Source organism: Sorex fumeus, unplaced genomic scaffold, assembly GCF_029834395.1.
Source record: "Sorex fumeus unplaced genomic scaffold, SorFum_2.1 ptg000047l, whole genome shotgun sequence".
In the NCBI taxonomy this organism is placed as follows: Eukaryota; Metazoa; Chordata; class Mammalia; order Eulipotyphla; family Soricidae; genus Sorex; species Sorex fumeus.
This window is the reverse complement of record NW_026606104.1, coordinates 32099197-32122111: the sequence shown is the minus strand read 5'-3', so window position 1 is coordinate 32122111 and position 22915 is coordinate 32099197. Positions and strand designations below refer to the sequence as shown.

The window sequence follows — 22915 nt, the reverse complement described above, 5'->3', positions numbered from 1 at the left end:
GAACACAGGCATCCTGCAAAGGGGCCTGCTCTGTCTCTTGGGCTTCCTTTCCTACTGCGTCCTCTCTCGGATTCTCTCATTCCCACTGTCCACCTATGCCACACTCACCATGCCTTGGCACAAGCATTCCTCACTGCCTCAAACTCTCTTCCCCATCCCTCTGCACCTCTATCTTCTCACCCACAAAATGGGATGGATAACCATTAGGCATGGTTGTCTTGGACTGGAGCAATAGCACAGCAGTAGGGCGTTTGCCTTGCATGCAGCCAACATGGCCGACCCGAGTTCGATTCCTCCGCCCCTCTCGGAGAGCCCGGCAAGCTACCAAGAGTATCTCGCCCGCACAGCAGAGCCTGGCAAGCTACCTGTGATGTATTCAATATGCCAAACACAGTAACAACAAAGTCTCCGATGGAGATGTTACTGGGACCGCTCGAGCAAAATCGATGAACAACAGAAGGACTGTGCCAGTGACAGTGATGGTTGTCTTAAAACCAAACAGAAATCTCATGCTAAGTGAAATGAGTCAGAAAGAGAGGGACAGACATAGAAGGACTTCACTCATTTGTGGAGTATAAAACAACATAACATGAGGCTGACTCCTAAGGATAGTAGATACACGGGACTGATAGATTGCTCCATAGCTGGAAGCCTGCCTCATGAGCAAAGGGGAGAAGGCAGCTGGAATAGAGAAGGGATCACTAAGAAAAAGATGGCTGGAGGAATCGGTCGGGATGGGAAATGTGTGCAGAAAGTAGATAAAGGACCAAACATAATAACCTCTCAGGGTCTGTATTGCAAACCATAATGCCCCAAAGTAGAGAAAGAGTATGGGGAATATTGTCTGCCATGGAGGCAGGGGAAGGGTGGAGAAGGGGGCAGGGGTATACCAAGGATATTGGTGGTGGGGAATGTGCCCTGATGGAGGGACAGGTATTTGATCATTGTGTGATTGTAACCCAAACATGAAACTTTGTAACTATTTCATGGTGATTCAATAATTTTTTTTTAAAAAAGCGAACAAAAATCACCAAAGTTAGAGCTCAGAGTCATGCTAGACCCCAGAAGCAGTCCCCTTCCTCCGGTCAGATAAAATAGTCTTTATTATTATTACTTTTCAGTAGAGGCCACACTCAGCTGTGCTCATGGTGCCATAAGGTGGCCAGGATCAAACTCAAACCACTGCACATGTGAGGGATATGCTCTAGCTCACTATCCCAAGCCACTCACATCCTGGGATGGTGATATTTGGCACATGAGGTTAAAATCAGCTCCCTCAACAATGTAGGTAATGTACTTCCACAGACTTCCAGGACAGACCTGTCTGCTTGCCTCCCCCCCCCCCACCCCCCCCTTAGACTCAGCCCCTGCTCCTCCCACCCCTGCAACTTGAAATCCTCCTACTCATTCTTCCTCAAGCTCCTGCCTCAGGGCCTTTGCATATGCCACACCTACATCCCAGAATGTCCTTCCCACAGGTCTGCCTATCTGCATGACTCACTTCCCTGCCTCTTTCGGGTTCCTCTCCAGAGGTGTGGGGTACACAGGGCGGAAGCCACACCCTGGATGACTAGCACTCCAACAGGAACATTTTAACTTCAAGTTTTTCTATTAGTGACCTCCAGAACTGCGAGATTACCAAACCAATAAGAACACCATGGCATGTATTACTTTCTAGTTAAGTCTGGGGCGGGAAGGAGACAGAAATACAGAGACAACAAATCGCCCCCAGTACCTTTGACTGTCATTCAATCTTGCCCTATGAGCAAAACTACTAGATGATCCCCCCCAAAAAATGATGCACCCCCTTTTCACCCCCTACCTCCCTTCCTGTGACTTTCCTGCTTTCTGTGACACGTATGGTTTTCTGATTATTGTCTGTCTCTCCCTCCTTACAGAATACACATCACGAAGGCTCTGCATGTCTGTGTGCGTGTTAGTTTTGTGGTTTGTTGTCTTTTATTTTTCAGTGGGGTAGAAGCCAGAATCCTTTCAACATATATGCAGATCGAAGACCTACAAATCCCAGGAATCACAGGATAAGAAATTATAGGCAGGAAGAAGGAAAGGGAGCCCCCCTCCCTACCTGGAAATGGAAGTAATAGGAAAACGGAAATTGTCCCCCCTTTTATAAAAAAAAATTTTAATAAATTGTCATGAGATACATTTACAGACTTACAGACTTTCATGGTTGCGTTCCAGTCAAACAATGTTCAAGTACCCATGCCTCCACCTGTGCCCATTCCCCAACCCAATGTTCCCAGTATCTCTCCCCCCACCCCCACCCCTTCCCACCTCCTGCCTCTGTGGCAGGCACAATCTCTCTTACTCTTTCTGTCCTTTTGGGTGTTATGGTTTGCAATACAGGTGGGTTTATGGTTTGCAATACAGCAGCCATCATGTTTGGTCCATAGTCTACTTTCAACATGCATCTACCATCCCGAGCGATCTCTCCAACCATCATTTATTTAGTGCTCCTCTCTCCACCCCAGCTACCTTTCCCCCTAGTGCATGAGATCAGCTATCAAGCTGTGGGGACGTCCTCCTGACTCTGACCCTTATTTTGACTGTCCTTAGGTGTTAGTATCCTATTATGTTTCTTTTAAAGGAATTGTCCCCTTCTTGTACCCTGATTCTTTTTCAGCACCTACAATGTACCAGGCATGCAGGCATGCAGCAGGTGCTCAAGAAACAGGTGGTCTAATTAGAGTGACTGGAGAGCTGATCTCGTCTCAGCCCCCTGATTCCAGGTGCGCAAACACCGTCTGGGTGAACCGGACTGAAATGTACCTCCCAGGTTTTCCCTGAGAGGTCTCCCTCCCCGGCACCCAGACCAGAATTCTCCACCAGGCTTGGAGAGAATACAGCCACACCGGTACACACAGTTCCTTCCCACTGAAACTCAAGCTCTAGAGACACAGGAGCACAGTTAGCGCCAGAGGAGCCTTGGGAAGCTCAAGAGTCCGCGCCAACCTGGTACCGGATTCTTGCCATTCGCACTTTGGCCACAAGAGGTCGCTGTGGCTGCATGCAGCTTGGGTAGGCGTTAGTTCTGATTTTCACGTAAGGCTTTGTAGCTAGAGCAAGTGAGAAAATGAATCTGGGACTGAGGCTAGAATTACTAAAATATGCGTGAGGCAGTCGCATCGTGATAGAGGCTGTAGGTACAATTAAAGTCAGGATGCCTGGGTTAAATCCCAGCCCTCCTATCTGTGAGGTATTCGGCTTTATACAAAATGAGATCGGAATAGTGTTTCTCCTTTTGGAAAGTTTGCGAAGCCTAAATAAGCAATACACTAAAAGAAAAGAAAAGAAAAAAACTGTCATAATAATGTGGGCATTTACTCAGGAGTTATAAATATTAATTAGTTAATTCATTTTTCTTTCCCATACCTAAGTCTAATTTATGATAAATTCTTTGATTTTTTAATTGTTTTACGCATACCCACAGGAACGGAAGTTCCCTGAAAGCAAAGATGGGGTTAATAGTATTTTAACATCTTTTGAAAAATTCAAATATACATAAAAGTAGATCTAGTTCACGTCTAATTCTTTCCCCTGGCACTCCCCAGCTTCCCTGTACATAGCGAACTTTCAACAAACAATTTGGTTGTTTTGTTTTGTTTTGAGGTCATACCCAGTGGTGCTCAAGGGTTAATCCTGGCTCTACACTCAGGAATTATTCTCACTGATGCTCAGGGGACCATATGGGATGCTAGGGATCAAATTCAGGTCAGTTGCATGCAAGGCAAGCACCCTACCACTATACTATCACTTCCAGCCTCAACAAATGATTTTCTAATATGACTTTATAAAATGCACTTTGGGTTTTTTTTTTCTTTTTATTTTTTTTATTGATGGAAGCAGACAGGGCAGGGTAGGGTGGGGCTCCTGATTAGAATCCCTTTGTCACCTGTGGTGGTGGGAGCAAGCAGAGAAGCTCTGTCCCTGGGTCCGCCAAGCCTGGAGTCCAAGGTCTCAGAGAGTTCCGCTTCTCTTGTTCTGTGGGTCTTCAGTTGTGCGTGGGTCTCGGCCGGAGCTGCCGCGCGGGTTCGGAAAGCGTCCTGGAGTGTGGCGACGGCTGGATAGTGGAAGTAGTGTCGAGAGTGGAAGTCTGCCAGTGGGGTATTTATCTGGGTAGGGTGGGTCTCCTGTGCACAATTTGATCCCTGGGTGGTTGATGGAAGCAGACAGGGCAGGGTAGGGTGGGGCTCCTGATTAGAATCCCTTTGTCACCTGTGGTGGTGGGAGCAAGCAGAGAAGCTCTGTCCCTGGGTCCGCCAAGCCTGGAGTCCAAGGTCTCAGAGAGTTCCGCTTCTCTTGTTCTGTGGGTCTTCAGTTGTGCGTGGGTCTCGGCCGGAGCTGCCGCGCGGGTTCGGAAAGCGTCCTGGAGTGTGGCGACGGCTGGATAGTGGAAGTAGTGTCGAGAGTGGAAGTCTGCCAGTGGGGTATTTATCTGGGTAGGGTGGGTCTCCTGTGCACAATTTGATCCCTGGGTGGTTGATGGAAGCAGACAGGGCAGGGTAGGGTGGGGCTCCTGATTAGAATCCCTTTGTCAACTGTGGTGGTGGGAGCACGCAGAGAAGCTCTGTCCCTGGGTCCGCCGAGCCTGGAGTCCAAGGTCTCAGAGAGTTCCGCTTATCTTGTTCTGTGGGTCTTCAGTTGTGCGTGGGTCTCGGCCGGAGCTGCCGCGCGGGTCCAGAAAGCGTCCTGGAGTGTGGCGACGGCTGGGTAGTGGAAGTAGTGTCTGCTTCCATCAACCACCCAGGGATCAAATTGTGCACAGGAGACCCACCCTACCCAGATAAATACCCCACTGGCACACTTCCACTCTCGACACTACTTCCACTACCCAGCCGTCGCCACACTCCAGGATGCTTTCCGGACCCGTGCGGCCACTTTGCGGCTGCACGACACATCATAAGACACTAAATACCCATCTTCTGGAATTGTCGCACCATATTTGATAGGGTTCAAATATGGTATCGTTCCAATTTTAGTATGGTAACACCTACAAGGGTGATTAGAGGTCACCCCAAAAGCCTCTATCCCTCTCGGAAAGACTGGCAAGCTACCGAGAGTATTCCGCCCACACGGAAGAGCCTGGCAAGCTATCCGCTGTGTATTCGATATGCCAAAACCAGTAACTACAACTGGTCTCATTCACCTGACCCTGAAGGCTTCACCGACATGGCAGCACTGAGAAGGATGAGAAAGGAGAGGCCGACAAAATCTCAAGGCCGACCTAGGCTGCCACAATGAAGGAAGACAAAAATGATCGTCTGTACTTTCAATGCACGTACGCTAGCATCAGATGCATCCATCGAGGACCTGATGGTACAAGCGCGAATGATCAAGTACGACATCTTTGGTCTGACCGAGACAAGAAGGCACGAATCTCACCATGCCGTTTTTGACACTGGAGAAGAATTGTTCCTCGGAACATGCGATAAAAGAGGTGTTGGAGGCGTCGGTGTCCTTGTCAACACAAACTTGGCCAAGAGCATTGATTCATTCGAATGCCTAACAACCCGAATCGGACGTTTACATTTGAATAGATGTGGCTCACTGCCTGCAGTTTCTATCTTCGTTGTCTACGCACCAACATCTCATTATGATGAAAGAGAAATCGAGAAGTTCTACATGGAGCTAGAGAAGTTCTATAAAGAAGACCACACCTTCTACAAGATCATTGTGGGTGATTTTAATGCCAGGATAGGACCGAGAAGATCAGCTGAAGAACTTCACATCGGGACCCATGGCCTAGAATGGAACGAACAGGGTGAGAGACTGTCTGAGTTCATCATGTCAACCAAGACCATTCATGGTAACTCACAGTTCCAGAAGGCAGAATCTAAACGATGGACATGGGAGTCTCCTGGTGGACGATTCCACAACGAAATAGACCACATCATATTCAATCGACGGTTTTGCCTGACTGATGTCGCTGTTGTCCCAAAATTTCTAACGGGATCGGACCACCGTCTCCTTCGTGCAAAATTCTACTTCACAGAGCGGGGAGAAAGGGCTGCAAAGTTCAAAAAGAGAACTCCCAGAATGACCACCAACTGGGAACTCTTTGGTACTATTGCGGCAACATGGGAAGATGCCATTGTTGACAACATTGACGAGGAAGACGATCGACTGGTTCAGCACCTCCATGAATGTGCGAGGAACGCCAAGAGAGAGATAGCCTCAAAAAGTCGCCTATCTTCAAAAACTCTTGAGCTAATTTGCCAGCGTGGTTTGGCGCATGCCTCAGGCAACCGCAAGCTAACGTCCGAGCTTGCAAAGCAGTGCAGAGATGCGATCAAGGAAGACCTCAAAGAGAGAAGAGCAGAAGTGCTGGTAGATGCGGCAGAAGCTGGGAAAAGTATTCGTAACGCCCACCTGTCCTTCGCCAACTACAAGACCAAGATTACTGCCCTCCAACGTCCTGATGGATCTATCACATCTTCCAGAAGGGCAATGGAGAAGATTATACATGACTTCTACTCAAATCCCTTCGATAGCCATGTCCACTTGCCGACATAGCAAATTCCACAGGATGGATATGTCGTTCCCAACGTTCTCCCTTCCGAAATCTGACACGCCATTTCGTCGGTAAAGAAACAAACAGCACCCGGCCCAGACAAGGTCAGACCTGAACACCTGAAGAACCTGCCGTCAGTACTCATCAATACACTGGCTCGGCTCTTCACTCGCTACCTGTCTGAATGCAAGGTTCCGTCCCAATGGAAAACCAGCAGGACCGTACTACTGTTCAAGAAGGGAGACATCCATGACATTGGCAACTATCGCCCGATCTGCCTATTGTCTGTCATCTACAAGTTGTTCACTCGAGTCATCCTGAATAGGATTGGCAGAACACTAGATGAAGGACAACCATGCGAGCAAGCAGGGTTCCGCAAAGGATTCAGCACCATCGACCATATCCACACGATAACCAAGCTCATTGAGGTTTCTCGGGAGTTCAAGATGCCGCTCTGCTTAACATTCATTGATTTAAAGAAGGCCTTTGATTCTGTTGAGACGGAAGCGGTCATTGAATCCCTAGCCAATCAGGGCATTCAAGCCCAATACATCAGGATCCTCCGTGAGCTGTATTGCGGATTCACTACCAGGATCTCACCATTCTACAAAGAAGTGATCGTTGATGTCAAGAGAGGGGTGCGGAAGGGTGATACCATTTCACCGAAACTCTTCAGTGCCACCCTCGAGAACATCATGCGACGACTGGAATGGGAAGGAATGGGAGTGAAGATAGATGGTCGGCAACTACACCACCTCCGCTTTGCTGATGACATTGTTTTAATAACACCAAACATCAGCCAAGCGGCACAAATGCTGGCCGACTTTGACCCTGAGTGTGGAAAGGTAGGACTACAGCTGAATCTTACGAAGACAATGTTTATGAGAAACAGCCTTGTTCCTGACGCCCCATTCGCTCTCAATGGAACGACCATCTCCGAATGCAACAGCTATGTGTACCTAGGTCGAGAGGTCAACATGACAAATGACCTGGCACCCTAGCTGCACAGGAGGAAGAGAGCGGCTTGGAACACCTTCAAGAACGTCGAAGAAATAGCTAAGAGGACGAAGAACCTCCGGCTCCGGGCACATCTCTTTGATTCCACTGTTCTTCCTGCATTAACATATGCCTCAGAGACCTGGGCCCTACGCAAACAAGATGAGAACGCCATTCAGGTCTCCCAAAGAAGAATAGAAAGAGCCATGCTTGGAATATCACGTTTCACTCAAATGAGAGAACGAATCCGGAGTTCTGACATCCGTCGACGATCAAGGATCAGGGACGCTGTCTCATTTGCCAAGGTGTCAAAAATCAGATGGGCTGGTCACGTAATGAGATTTAAAGACGACCGTTGGACTAGAGCTGTTACTGATTGGATTCCACGGGATGTCAAGAGACCGCGTGGCCGCCCACCTACCAGATGGTCAGACTTCTTCGTCAAGATCATGAACGATCGGTTTGAGGCCCTTCATGTTCCCGGAGCGAACAGATGCCATTGGGCTACACTAGCACGCGACAGGGACAAATGGAGACGTTACTGGCGCCCGCTCGAGCAAATCGACGACTAACGGGAAGTTAAGTGATTAAGTGATTAAGTGATTTTTTTATTGTTGAGTCACCCTGAGACACACAATTACAAAGCTTTCAAGATTGAGTTTCAGCCATACAATATTCCAATATCCATCCCACCACCATTCTCACCATCAATGTCCCCAATATCCCTTCTGTGACCCCCATTCTCCCCACTCATCCCAGACCCCCATCTGCCTCTACAGTAGGCACTTTCCTTCTTTCTCCCTCTCTCTACTTTTTGGAATTATGGTTTCCAATACAGATACTGAGAGGTCATCATGTTTGGTCCTCTTTCAGTACATATCTTTCACCCAAAGGGATTCCCTCAATCATCATTGTCATAGTGGTCCCTTCTCTATCCCAACTGCCTTCTTCCCCAGCCCTTGAGGCAGGCTTCTAATTATGGACCACTCCTCCTAGGCCTTGTTTCTACAGTCCTTGGGTGTTAGTCTCATACTATGTTATTTTATGTCCCACACATGAGTGCAGTCATTCTATGCCTGTCCCTCTCCTCCCGACTCATTTCACTTAGCAATGGTACGCTCCATGTCCACCCATTATAAACAAATTTCAAGACTTCGTATAAAATGTCTCTGGAGGCTGCTCTGTGTCAGGCAACTGGACTCACAAAGTGAATAAGACAAGGAGGCTGGCTTCAGAGAGCCTCCCCCAGTAGAGGGAAGATAGAGGCTGTGGGGGAGAGATCTCTCAGCACCAGGAAGGCTTGCCCTGGAAAAGTGTCTGGGCTACAGGAGCTGAGGAAGTGGGGGGGGCGGGATGGGGTGGGTACGGCCTCCTAGGCAGGAGGAGCAGCAATGCAGGGGCTCTGCAGGGCCAGGAGGGAGCAGCCAGTTCCAGCGGGATCCATGATACTGAATCCTGCCTCTTCCTGCCTTCCTGCCAGCTCGCCTGTGTTCCAGGATCACACGGAATGCCAGGCGGCCAAGTCCTCCGGGTGATCTTCCACGCTGTTGATGTTTCAAGCCATAGGGTACCTATGCCAGGCTCTGGAAGTGCAGAAAAGGAAGTTCAGCTAGGAGATATCTGCCAGCAGCCACTTGAAGGAACTGAGAATGGACTTGAGAACCACCAACAATACAGGGAAATTTTAGAATAAATGGAAAGAGAAGCTGGGGGCAAGGATGGCAGAATGGGAGGACCCTAGATAATTTTTCATTTCATTTCATCATCCTGTTAATCGTCGATTGCCTCGAGCAGGCCCCAGTAACGTCTCTTTCATCCTAGCCCTGAGATTATATTCACGCCTCTTTAGGAGAATGAGACCCATCATTGTTATTGGTATCTGGCATATTTGGTAGGCCACGGGGAGTTTGCCAGACTCTGCCCTGTGGGCAGGCTACATTCGATAGCCTGCAAGTTTGTCCAAAGTAGGAATGAGATAATAAGATGTCGTGCGGCCGCATTTGCGGCCGCGCGGTTCCAGGATCTGGATTTTATAGTCTCTGAGTCTTGGCCGCTGATGGGATTACACGGCGCCAGGGGGCCAGGTGGTGGGTGTGACCCCCGCCTACTGGAATTTGGAGGATCTGGATGGAAGATGCTCGACTCCAATCCGAGTAGGCTTGGAGGTCTCGGCCCCGGAACCCGCGTGGCTTTGTCCCTCTGCCAGTACCTTCATGTGTGCGGAGAGTGGTAATAAATAAATACATACATAAATACATAAATGGATAGATTCCAAATGGCATAAGCATGCTTCTTTCCAAGAAAATAAAAAGTTTCTTTCCTTATCTCGGCCCGAATTCATATTCCATTTACCCCTTGAGTGGCTCCAACCACATTGCTCTCCCTTCTGTTCTGGAACCTGCCATGCTCCTTTCCCTTCCGGGTCCTTAACCCACAGCCACCATCTCTCCCTCCACCCAAAGGGGCATCCTCACATGGTTTGCCCACCTCATCTGTTTCAATGGGGCCCCAGTGAGGTCCCTGACCTCCCTCCAAAAGAGATCCCCCTCCCATCTGCCAGTTTCTTTAATTAAACTCTGTGCTATTCCATAAGCTACACATCCAACTGAGCAACTGAATATTTTTCTGTGCATGACTCATTTCTGTTTCCACCATACGCTGTAAATCTACACAGCATGATTTTACTGTTTCCACCATATATTCAGTGCCCCAGGAGTGCAGGTGGTACATGCAAGTGCTTAGGAAGTGTTTGTTTGAATGAGTGAGTGAATGAATGAATGCACATGATGTTAATATACATGCCCACTCATGCCCACTGTTAATATACAAGCCACTCTCCAGTAGGCTTGTTATTATCAGACCACCAGGCTTACATAAACAACACTGACCACTTGTATCCTCTGGATACCATGGCTATTGTCATCATCCTCATCAGCACATTTATGGCAGTAGCCACCCCGTATGCTGTTAGATCTCTAAGCACCCAATTCATGTTCAGTCCCTCCAATCATGTCACCCTCTGGTCGGCACTTCACCACTGTCCTAATTGTTCTTAGTTATGTGCTTGTCCTTTTTTTTTTCAATTGAATCACTGTGAGATAGTTACAAAGCTTTCATAATTGAGTTTCACTCATATAATGATCCAACACCCATCCCTTCACCAGTGTGCATTTTCTACCACCAATGTCCTCAGTATTCCTCCCGCCCCCCAACTCCACCTGACCCCTGCCTCTGTGGCAGACATCTTCCTTCTTACTCTCTATTTTGGATCATCATGGTTTGCAGTACAGATACTGAGACATCATCAGGTTGGGTCCTTGTACTTGTCTTTTATCTGAGTCCCTGCCCCGAGTGCAGGGAGGTAGTATCTTGATCACTGTCTGCGTCACAAGCACAGAAATAGTCCTTGGCCTCCTGATATTTCTGCAGTACCCTTACTATCTGGATCCAACATTGCTTTCTGCATTTCTGCACACCTCTCTGAGATGCATTGCACAGGGAAGCCCCCATTACAAGAGAAGGCACTGGATGTGGAAGGTCACCTGACTGCCAGGCCGCCTGAATCTCCCCATTCAGATCTGGAACTGTTTTGGCCCAAGACTGACATGAGCCAGCATTTCCTCTCCTATCTCTGACTCCTTAGTTTCCTTACAAAACTCAGCAAATGTGGGTGGAAAGGGAGGTTGGGGGGGGAGGGATACTGGGGCCCGTGGTGGTGGAAAATGGGCACTGGTGGAGGGATGGGTATTTAATCATTGTATAATTGAAACCCAAGCACAAAAATTTGTAAGTCTACAACTGTACCTCATGGGTTGTCACCAATAAAAATTATATTAAAAAAAAAAACTCAGCAAACGCGAGCTTGTCCTGCAGGAAAGACCCACGCTGACTTCTTCCAATCCAGTTGAGCCTGTGAATCCACAAGAAAAATTAAAAATAATTTTGTTATGTTTAGGTTCACGACCCAGAAGGCCACAGCCTCTCTTAGAAGTCAGCAACTCTCATGTCCTTGAAAATATTCTTCTCTTCCTTGGTCCTTAGTGTCTGACCTCTGACACAAAGAGCAAATATCTCTGTGCTTCCTTCCAGTCCTAGCTGATTTATTACTCTATTTTTTTAACATAAAAACAATTATCTGCTATTCAACAATAATAGGGTGGGCATACATCACACCCAAAGTATATGCACCATTGCATGATGAGCACTGACTTCTCACAGGACTCACCACCGTGACCACGCAGCTAGATGGAGGACACAAACTTAGTGATGAGAGCCTTGGAGGGATGCCCAGAAAGAAAAGAATGACCACGTGGGTAGGAATATGTCCCAAGAAGCACTTCTCCTCGAAGTTCCTTTCCAAAGATGAGCTGGCAAGGAGTTAGAGGACAGTTTTGTTGGCCATCAGGCAGAGGCGGGAATTCCAAAGTAGATACAGACATGTCTCTGGGTTGAAAACTATAAACAGTAAAGCCACTCGAGGAATCAGGGCTGAAACTGTGGCAATTTGATATTTGTATAAGAAAATAAATAAGAACTGGAGAGATAGGAGTTTAAAGTACTTATCTTGGGGACTGGAGAGATAGTCCAGTTTCAGTGTGATGCTTATGATAACGTTAACGTTTATGGTTCTGATGTACAAAGTTACTACAACTTCACTTCCACCAACGTTCATTTCACTCTCTTTTTGGATATGTTCCCCAAATTTTGACTGCCTAATGAAATTCATTTTTTGTTGGTTTATTTGTTTAGAATGTTATGATTTTGGTCTCAAAATGGAGACGTTACTGGGTCCACTTGAGCAAATCGATGAGCAATGGGAGGACAGTGCAGTGCTACAGTGCAGATTTTGGGCCAGAGCCATATTACAGTGGGAAGGGGACTTGCCTTGCATACAGCTGACCCAGGTTTGATCCCTGACACTTCATATGATCCACCCCCTTCCCCGAGCGTACCAAAAGTTCGCCCTGAGTACAGAAGCAGGAGTTAAGCACTGAGCACTTCCGGGTATGGCCCCAAAACACAAGACAAACCAAAAAAGAATTTTATGTTGTTATTTTTATTTATTTATTTATTAGTTTTTGGGTCACGGCCAGTGATGCTCGGGGATTACTCCTGGCTCTTGACTCGGGAGTTACTCCTGGTGGTGCTCAGGGGACCATGTGGGATGCTGGGAATTGAACACGGGTTGGCCGTGTGCAAGGAAAATGCCCTACCCGCTGTGCTATTGCTCCAGCCCCATTTTTATAATTTTTAAAAAGAAATCATTTTCTGTTTGCTTCATAACATCGAAGACATGATGGGATGAAGCAGCAGTCATGAATATGTGGTCTTGAGGCATTTTTCTCTTTTCACAAAGAAATAAGAAGCTCCCAAATGATTATCTGCCCAAGTCTCCTCCTACCAATTCTACGTCTACTCATGTACCTGGATCTCCTTTTAGGAGCACCTTTGGGAAGAGGGAGGAGGAGGCAGGGAAGAATGTAACAGGAGACAGCAAACATTGTTCCCCTCCATTCTCAGAGTCTGAGGTGGGCTGTACTTGAGTTCACTACTTGGAGTCAAGCATGTTTCACCACGGTATTGGCCAACTCTGGCTCTGGAGAACCAAGAAAATTGGGAAAAAATTAAGTAGTTATGGAAGCACTCAGAGCCACTTTTTTTTTCTCTTCATGGGTTACTCCTGGCTGCACTCAAGGGACCACATGGGATGCTGGCATTTGAACCCAGGCTGGCCACGTGTAAGGCAAACACCCAACCTGCTGTGCTATCGCTCCAGCCCCAATGCCCTATATTCTTAATCCGCATCTTACTTTTTTATTTTTGTGGTGGGGACCTACTCCAGGGCCCACACGTGCACTCTAGCACAGAGCCACACACCCAGCTCAGAGGCAACCATGCTCATCAGAATATTGAGAAATCAAAGAACCTCTAAAGTTCTCAACCTCTGGCCAACTTCTGCCCATGGTTTTATTTTCCACATGTGCAAACCTGATGTTTGAAGACTATAAACATCATACCCGGGAGCAATCAGGGCCTGAGTGCTTGCAGGAGCCCAGGTTCAATCACTGGGAGAAAACCACACCGCAAGGTACTCCAGGCACTGCCAGGAGCAACCATAAATAAGCTGAGCAGAAAAGAAAGCCTTTCTAAACTCGACTTATTTTAAAGTGAAGGGCTTCTTGCCTGCCACATGAGAAAACACAGGGGATGTCCTGGAAAGAGAAAAACCCCATTAGTCTCCCTCCAAAGTCACCAGCATAGGGGTCCAGCTCATTGCAGGGGACAACAGGGGCTGACCTGATCCTGAGGTGGACCATGTGGTTTCAAGGCTGGAGCTGAGGCCTCCGGTGGAGAAAGCAGCCTCACCCCAAGCTCTTTTCCAAACCCGTGTTCTCTGTTCTCTCTTGAATACATTTCCGTCTCTTTCTCTCTCTCTCTCTCTCTCTCTCTCTCTTGCTCGCTCGCTCTCTCTCTGTCAGTCTCTCTCCCTCCCTCACATTTATCTAGATTTCTTTCAATAAAAAAAATCTCATTTACTTAAAAAAAATGAATGACCCCAAACCCTATTTAATGCTCACTGACCATTCTTAAAAAGTGGTTCTTGGGGGCTGGAGCGATAGCACAGCGGGTAGGGCGTTTGCCTTGCTTACCACCAACCCAGGTTTGATTTCTACGCCCCTCTAGGAGAGCCCAGCAAGCTACTGAGAGTACCCTGCCAGCATGGCAGAGCAGGGCAAGCTCCTGGTGGTGTATTCATATGCCAAAAACAGTAACAAGTCTCACAATGGAGACATTACAGGTGCCTGCTTGAGCAAATTGATGAACGATGGGAGGACTGTGCTACAGTGCTTGCTTTTCATATTTTTATTGTATTTTCTAAACAGGAATATATTAGAATAACCCCATACACCCACCCACCCCCCAGAAAAGGAGATAGAAAAGAGTAAAACATCAGAAATTGTAAGTTAAGTTCAAATGTTTTCTTTGCTGTGGAAACTATAAGGTAGACAAGGGGAAAAAAACAAATAAGGAAAAAATAATAACTTCTCTGTTAGAGATTCTTATGTTAGCCTTGGCCTGTTACTAAATTATAATGGGACATAATTTGCCTTAAAAAATCCAAAGCTTAAAGAAAAATCTTAAAAGTGAAAGTTAAATGTTATATTGAAATCCTAAGCAAAGTGTCATAGTAAATGAAGCAGATTTCTGTTGGTGAAAAAAATCCTGTAGTAGTTACGTGATTTGTACACATTCCTTGTCATGTAGTTACAAGACCAAAAGTGAATTTGGTTTTAATCTTCTAAATCTAGTCATATCTAGATGAATGGTGGATTGCTACAAAAATTAACACTTTAAAGGAAAATTTAAGACAAAATTGGAAGGGCCCATAATGCTCATTTCACTCCAGCCACCTCATTTAACAAATGATGTAGATTATACTTTTTTAACAATCATTTCACGTAGGTTACACTTTTAAAATGATCATTATTTGAATGAGGAACTTCTAATAATACAGAGTACTAGTAGCAATATAATATATAATTATTTGATACATAAATTACATCAGATATAAAAGGAAGGACTGATGGACCAGTTCTAAGATGAGGTCACGGTCACGGTCACGGTCCTCCCGTTGTTCATCAATTTTCTTGAGCGGGCCCAGTAACATCTCCATCATGAACTCGTTGTTACTGTGTTTGGCATATTGAATACATCACGGGTAGCTTGCCAGGCTCTCTGCTGTGCGGGCGAGATACTCTCGGTAGCTTGCCAGGCTCTCCAAGAGGGGCGGAGGAATTGAACTCAGGTCAGCCATGTTGGCCGCTTGTAAGGCAAAGCCCCTACCGCTGGGCTAAGATACACCCAGGACTGCAACTGGTACACCAAGTATAACCAGATTGTGTTAGCTTAAGAGTCAAGCACTTTGGGAGAGCTCTCTTTAAGAAAAATAATTCAGAAACCCATGGCTTTGCTTCTGCAAATAATGTAATATAAGAAAGGAATTGGGTTTTTTTTTGGTCACACCCAGCGATGCTCGGGGGTTACTCCTGGCTCCACACTCAGGAATAACTCCTGGCGGTGCTTGGGGGGTCATATAGGATGCTGGGGATCGAACTTGGGTCATCCGCATGCAAGGCAAACGCCTTATCCGCTGTACTATTGCTAGGCCCCAAGAAAGGAAATTTTAAAAAGTCAATGTAGCACTGTCCTCCAATGTTCCAATGTTCCAAATCCAATGTTCATGGATTTGCTCGAGTGGGCACCAGCAACGTCTCCATTGTGAAACTTGTTACTGTTTTTGGCATATTGAATACACCACGGTAGCTTGCCAGGCTCTGCCATGCAGGCAGGATACTCTCGGTAGCTTGCCGGGCTCTCGGAGAGGGATGGAGGAATTGAACCCCAGTCGGTCGCATGCAAGGCAAATGCCTTACCCGCTGTGTTATCTCAACTATTTATCTTTTCTAACAGCTGCATAGTACCCAAGTTGGAAGTCTGGCACCACATGACCTTTTAAGCACTTCTGGGTATGCCCAAGCAATCCCAACGCATTGCTGGGGTCACCATAGTGGTCTCCATCACTGCAGGGTCCCGCAACACACAACCTGATAATTCATCCTTAGACCCTAGCCCTGAATTGCCTGGCCTAGTAAGCCAAGTATCTCCAGGAGTGGCCCAGGCCCTCCTAAGCACTGCTTGGGAGCCTCCTCTACCCAATAAAATACAACATAAAAAAATTAGCAAAGTTAAATAAAATAATATTTTAGGAGCTGAATAGTCACATTGCCTATACTAGATTGCAGGTCTAACAAGAACTTCAGAAGAGACTAATAAGAACACAGTGGGAAAAGTCAAACCAAAGTCCAAGAGTCCACTGAGCTCATAAAAATTGATCCATATTGTCTTTCTACGGATTTTATTTTATTAAAGCACTATGAGCTACACAGTTATTCACAGTTGGATTTTTGACATACAATGTTCAATCACTGGTCCCACTACCAGTGTCAAAGTTCCTCCATCGCTGTTCCCAGCATCCCTCTCCTACCCACCTCCTTACTCCACACCCAGTCTGCCATCATAACAGGAACATTTTAAGTTTTACTATTAAGGTTTGGGTCTCATGATTTTACTGTTGTTGACTCTGTGGTTTGGATATTTAGCTCTATCCTTCCTTAACACCACTGATGTACCTGAATCCCCTTGACACCTGCCCCTGTTTCTTATTATCTATCTCTTCTCCCCTTCTCTTTCACTCTATTTCTTTCCTTCTCTTCCCTATACTCTCGGGCCAAGGGTGATCTAGGCATTCCTCCATTTCCTCATCCAGTTACACTCTAAATATCATATATAATAGTAATGAACATTCAGAAAAAAATTACAGAAACCCTAAAATCTTCCAGAAACAGAGAAATTAAAAATATTGCATGTATAAAAATAACCCAGTTGAGATTCAATTTGTCAATAGCAACAAGACTTCTTCAATGCTGCCATATTGCTATTCAGATCTCCCAAAGAGGAATTGAAAGAGCTATGCTTGGAATATCACGTTTCACTCAAATGAGAGAAAGAATCCAGAGTTCCGACCTCCGTCGGATGATCAAGAATCAGGAGCACTGTCTCATTTGCCAAGGTGTCAAAAATCAGATGGACTGGTCACATAATGAGATTTAGAGACGACTGCTGGACTAGAGCTGTTACCGACTGGATTCCACGGGATGTCAAAAGACCGCGTGGCCGCCCACCTACCAGATGGTCAGACTTCTTCATCAAGATCATGAACGATCGGTTTGAGGTTCTTCGTGTTCCTAGAGCAAACAGACGCCATTGGGCTACACTAGCATGCGACAGGGACAAATGGAGACGTTACTGGTGCCCGCTTGAGCAAATTGCCGATTAACAGGAAGTCAAGTGATCAAGTGATCAACAAGACTTCTGGAAGAAAAGGGGGTTAACTTCTTAGGATGTTATCTGGCATCAGTAATTCTCTACAGGGATAAATTATTGATGTATTTTGAGGTGAAGATAGAAGTTTCACATTGAAGTATTCCACTTAACCTGAGACCCTTTTAAAAATCTTTACAAAACTCTCCTGTTGTCAAGCTTGAGTTGGTACAAGGCACAAAGCCTAAGCATTATGGTCTAAACAACTCTATTGGCCAAAAATATCTGGAGAGTCCAATTCCAAGTGTTAAGAGTCACTTGAGATCATTTCAGGCCTTGGGGAATAGTTCTCACTCCTTCCTGAGTCAGTGAACACAATGCCCACGTTCGGCACACAGAGGAAAAAGGGAGATGAAGTCATCCCTGAATCATGGCAGATCTGAACCTCAAAAACCATCACCTTCAAGAGACTGTTTAATTGCTTCCCCACAAACTCATGCATAAATAGCATCTGCATGAATATGTCCAGTCACATTCCTGTGCTCCTCACAACTCTGACTATTCCATCAATTACCTGGGCAACTTTAGCTTTTGGGAAGTCATTGTATCAAACTAAAATCACCCTATATCTAAGTAATTGAAGTATACCTAATTAAAAAAACAGGATCCCATTGGTTCAAGCAATTCACTTCAAAAATGGAGGATGAAGAGAGGAAGGGACACCAAATCATCATAGCACTGTGCAAAGCAGTTGACTTGACCAGTACTCTGGCTGGGCACACAGGATGGCAAGAAAACCAGAAATATGGGAGCTCTCCAGGGTAACCATAGCAGAAAGTAATTTTCAGGGTGATGGTTTAAGCAAAACAAGTGAGACCTCCTCACTGTCCTGTGGCTCAAAGGCCGGTTTTAGAATATAAAGTGTGCTAAGCTAAGAATGCCATAAAGAAGCCTGTTAGATGCTCTCTGTTCCCTGAAGCCCCTGGCCCAGCTTGCTGCTGTGTGTTCTCTGGCCTTTCAATGAAAGATTCAGGTCAAGAGGGCAGCTTAGACTTACACAATAAAGGCAGCAACTCCAAAGATTCCTGTAACACTTCCTCCTAATCAAATTGTAGTTTCTAGAAGCAGCTCCCACATCCAACAGTCCTCAACCAGCAGCTCCTGAAAGTTCTAAAGACTCTGGATTGAAATACTAACCTTCCAGGGGATGGGAGGTGCTTTATTCTATCAGGGACCACTTGAAAAGTTGTAACATCACTCTTGGATCATACAATATGGGCAGATGGGATGCAGACAGACACAATTTCATGAACCTTATATGGCCCAAGGATTAGACACTCCTCACGTCTAGTTAGAGCAAATTGGCCTGATGTGGTTGAAGATGTTCTGGATGGACCGGAGAGATAGTTCAGCAGGTAAGGTGCTTGTCATGCATATGGCCAACTTTGGTTTGATCCCAGGCACTGCACATGGTCCCTTGAGACTCACCAAGAATGAGCCCTTGAGCACAGAGTAAGTCAGGAGTAAGTCCTAAGAATCACCAGATGTGGCCCCAAACCAAAACCAAACAGAAAACAATAACAAGATTTTCTCAAAAAACTACCCTGCTGAGAATAAATGGCAGGGCTTCCTGAGGCAAGATAACCAAAAGGGTCACTGGACTACAGGGTGTACTTCCTCCTTGAAAGGCTTTGGACTTAATTTTGGACTTTAATTGTGATACAATTAAAGCAGACATTTTTAAGAATGCAGACAGTTAAGATGGCAAAGGAATCAGTGGACCCATCCAAGTCCATACTGCTTTCCTGGACTCAGAGCCAGAAGAACCACAAGGGTATTTGCACAGAGAACAAGCCTGCAGAGCTGTACTGCACCATCTCGCCTTCTCCAAATCAGCCTGGCCTAGGAAGCGTTTACGATTATCTCCTGTCACTGTCACTGTCCTCCCGTTGTTGTTCACCAATTTTTCTCGAGCGGGCCCAGTAATGTCTCCATCGTGAGACTTGTTGTTACTGTGTTTGGCTGGAGCAACAGCACAGCAATAGGGCGTTTGCCTTGCACACGGCCCACACGGCCTACCGGAGTTCGATTTCTCCGCCCCTCTCGGAGACCCCGGCAAGCTACCGAGAGCATCTCGCCGGCACGGCAGAGCCTGGCAAGCTACCCGTGACAAGCTACCCGTGACAAGCTACCCATGACTATTATCTCCAATTCCAAGATAAGACTCAGATTTAATTTGCTTGGACCATGCGTTCAGCATAACTCAATGGCAACTTCTGTAAGAGTATATGCATTATCTCCAAATTAGAATCGTTTTGAGAAGAATGAACTGGTTATAATAATTATAAATACTAATAAAAAAGTATTTAAAATACTTTATACCATAATATATTGGGCCATAATATATTGGGTGCATGGTGCATTCATCTCCCAAATCTTTTGCAAATTCATAATACTATTTCTTAGTTGTTTCTTTTTTTTTTTTAGCGATCAAACTTCTTGCAAATATGAAAGTGTAAAATTAGATCCCAGGCTGATACACTAAAAAAATGCTAAAGTACTCTGCTAAGAGTTGGTTTCTTCACTGGAGAAATAAAACAATCTGACAGCTTTCTTACATTCAATAAATAGCAAATCCGTTAAAAATGCCTCCTTTTTTTTTTTTTTTTTTTTTTTTGCTTTTCTCTTTATGACAAAATTGACTTACTGCCAATTAGTTCTGTTACTGTCACTTTCCTCCCATTGTTCATCGATTTGCTCTAGCGGGCCCAGTAATATTGTGAGACTTGTTACTGTCTTTGGTATATCGAATAGGTCATAGGGAGCTTGTCAGGCTTTGCCATGTGAGAGAGATACTCTCGGTAGCTTGCCGGGCTCTCCGAGAGGCATAAAGGAATCGAACTCGGGTCGGCTGTGTTGGCCGCGTGCAAGGCAAACACCCTACCCATTGTGCTATTGCTCCAGCCCACCAATTAGTTAAATAGTGAAAATGTCTGTGGTTAAAAAAAAAAAAATTCACAAAAAAAAAATGTGAAGAGTTAAACTACTGGACTCCAGGACGTCTCCTGACTCAGCAACTGAGTGTTGCCTTGGCTGCATTTTGAGCGGTAACTACACCATTTCCCTTGAACTTAGAGGATGGGGCTGAGAATGGGGACTCTGGGGCCAGCCTGCCTATGGCGACTTCTAGGTAGCGCAGATTCCTCCTCATAAAATGTGAGGGGTAGCAGTGGGTAAGGCATGTGACAGCAGTAGCTGGCATGTAATAATGTCCCAGGAGCCCTAAGAACACAGCCTGTTACAGGGAAAAGATTTTCTAACTAGATGCTGTTAAGATCATCAATATGGAATCCTATAGAAGGACATCGAAAAAAAATCTCACCCTAAAAATGAGATTGACCCTATCCAGGGATGCTTATGAAAAGCCTTGTAGAGGTTATTAAATGTTTGATAAGGACCACTGCTGGCTTCAGAGGCTTCTCTTTTCTTCAGCCCTGAGCAATCTAATTAAGTGCTTGTTTTCCAAGCTCCTTTCCCTGGGATCTCTCCCACTGCTGCTTCCATAGGAGGCATTTCCACTGGTTCCCAGCCCCTGCAGAAGTTGTGTCTCAAAGAACCAGCGCTCACACGGCATTCCTGGGAAGGATTCAGGGAAAATAACAGCATTTTGTAGTGGCAGATGTTTTGCAATAATTAAGTGTGGTCTCTGAATATAAAAATCAGAGCTGTTGAAAATAAGAATCTTGAATGGAACTGCAATTCTTGGGACAGCTAGTTTCTCTGTGAAAAACTATTCTAACCAAAATGTTGTCGTGAAAGAAAAATAGATTAGATCCAGAAGGCTTAAGTTTGAGTTCTGTTTTCCTCTGCATTTACTGAAACTATGTAACGAACATGGAATACATGTTCAAGGCTGTGATACATGAAACCCAAGAGGCAGAGCATAAACTATGAGGGAGCTAGAGCCTTTAAATCAAGTCCTCTTGCTGTATGCATGAACTAAGGCACATCAGTCTGCTCTCAAAGACTCTTCTTTTGCATTCACAAATCGGGCAAGGGCCTAATTCAGAATCTGGAGTCACATCTTCATTTTTGAAATAGAGGCCTAATAAACAGGAGCCAGAAAAACTGTAGGTATGTATTCAGACATGCAGAAGGGAAACCAGGCTAAAGATTAACGATAGAAAAAAAAATGGTCCATTGTATTGTAACAGCTCTAGAGCGATGTGAGGATAAAGCTTGAGAAGCCAACATTGGATCTGAGTGTGGAATAAACCATTCCAACTATCCTCCTCCCCAAGAGGAAGCCCTTCTGTTACCTGACATCACCATAGACCTTTGCTCTTTCTATGCCCAATTTGTAGAAGCTAAATAAAACCCATTCAAAAAATTATTCTAAATTTCAGGCTGGGGAGATAGGACTGCAGGCAAAACACTTGTCTTGCATGTAACCAACCTGGGTTCACTTCCCAGTACTGCCAGGAGTGACCCCTGAGCACCGAGTTAGGAATAAGCCCTGAGCACAGCAGAATGTGGCCCAAACTCCCCTTCTTACCCCCATCCCCCAAAAGGCCTTAATTCCTGAAATGTGTGAATCAGTCTTTGAAGGTGTGATTAAACTAAGACCCTCACAATGTGGGGAATGATCCTGGACCACCTGGCTGAAGACTGAATAGCCCAAGTACGAGAGAGAGGCAGAGACATCCTGGCATAGACACACTGAGTAGGAGGCAACAATGTGACCATAGAGGTGGGGGTGAGGGTGAGGGTGAGCCGTAGCCCCAAGCAAGGAAATGCTGGAGACATCAGGAGCTGATAGAGGCCAGATACAGACTCCCTCATGGAATCCTCTAGCAAATCCATCCCCACTCTCTCATGGGATACTCTGAAGCAAATCCATCCCTATTGACATTGATTTCAAACTTCTGACTCCAGAATTGCAAGAATATTTCTGTCATTTTAACCCACTTTTAAGCTATCAGGTGAACTGTTATTTAATCTAAACACATCACCTCAGTACACTGGTGAAGGGACGGGTGTTGGAACACTGTACAACTGAAACCCAATCATGAACAGCTTTGTAACTGTGTATCTCATGGTGATTCAATTAAATACATAAATGTATAAAGAAAGAAATTCTGGGACCTCTTTAGTTACAACCCTGGAAAACAAGGTATGAATGAAGAAAATTTCTGTCTTTAAAAATATAAAGCCTGTGCCAGTTAGGGTCTTTGATATGTGCTACACAGGCAATATCTTCAACCTTTTTATATCTGCAGACCAGCTTGCCCTCACAGAGAAGCAGTTAGAAACCAGGGAAGACCAGCAGTTCTCAATCTTTCTACCTCTTCAGACAACAGCAGTCCATAGACTAAGGGTTTAAGATCACCACCCTAGGACACAGAGGCAGAGAGAGTATTGCAGAATATTGAGTATACAACTTTAAGAATTCTTTAAGAATTCATAGATTTCAGTCAGGGACTGTTATGAGTATTAGAGACCAAC

At 45.6% G+C, this 22915-nt stretch overlaps 1 protein-coding gene across 3 annotated transcripts in view; it reads right to left on the bottom strand.

Annotated features, from left to right (window-relative positions):
- KAZN (kazrin, periplakin interacting protein) overlaps positions 1 to 22915 on the bottom strand; it is a 1209760-nt gene that overhangs the window by 1138996 nt on the left and 47849 nt on the right. The gene's annotated exons all lie outside the window — the stretch shown is intronic.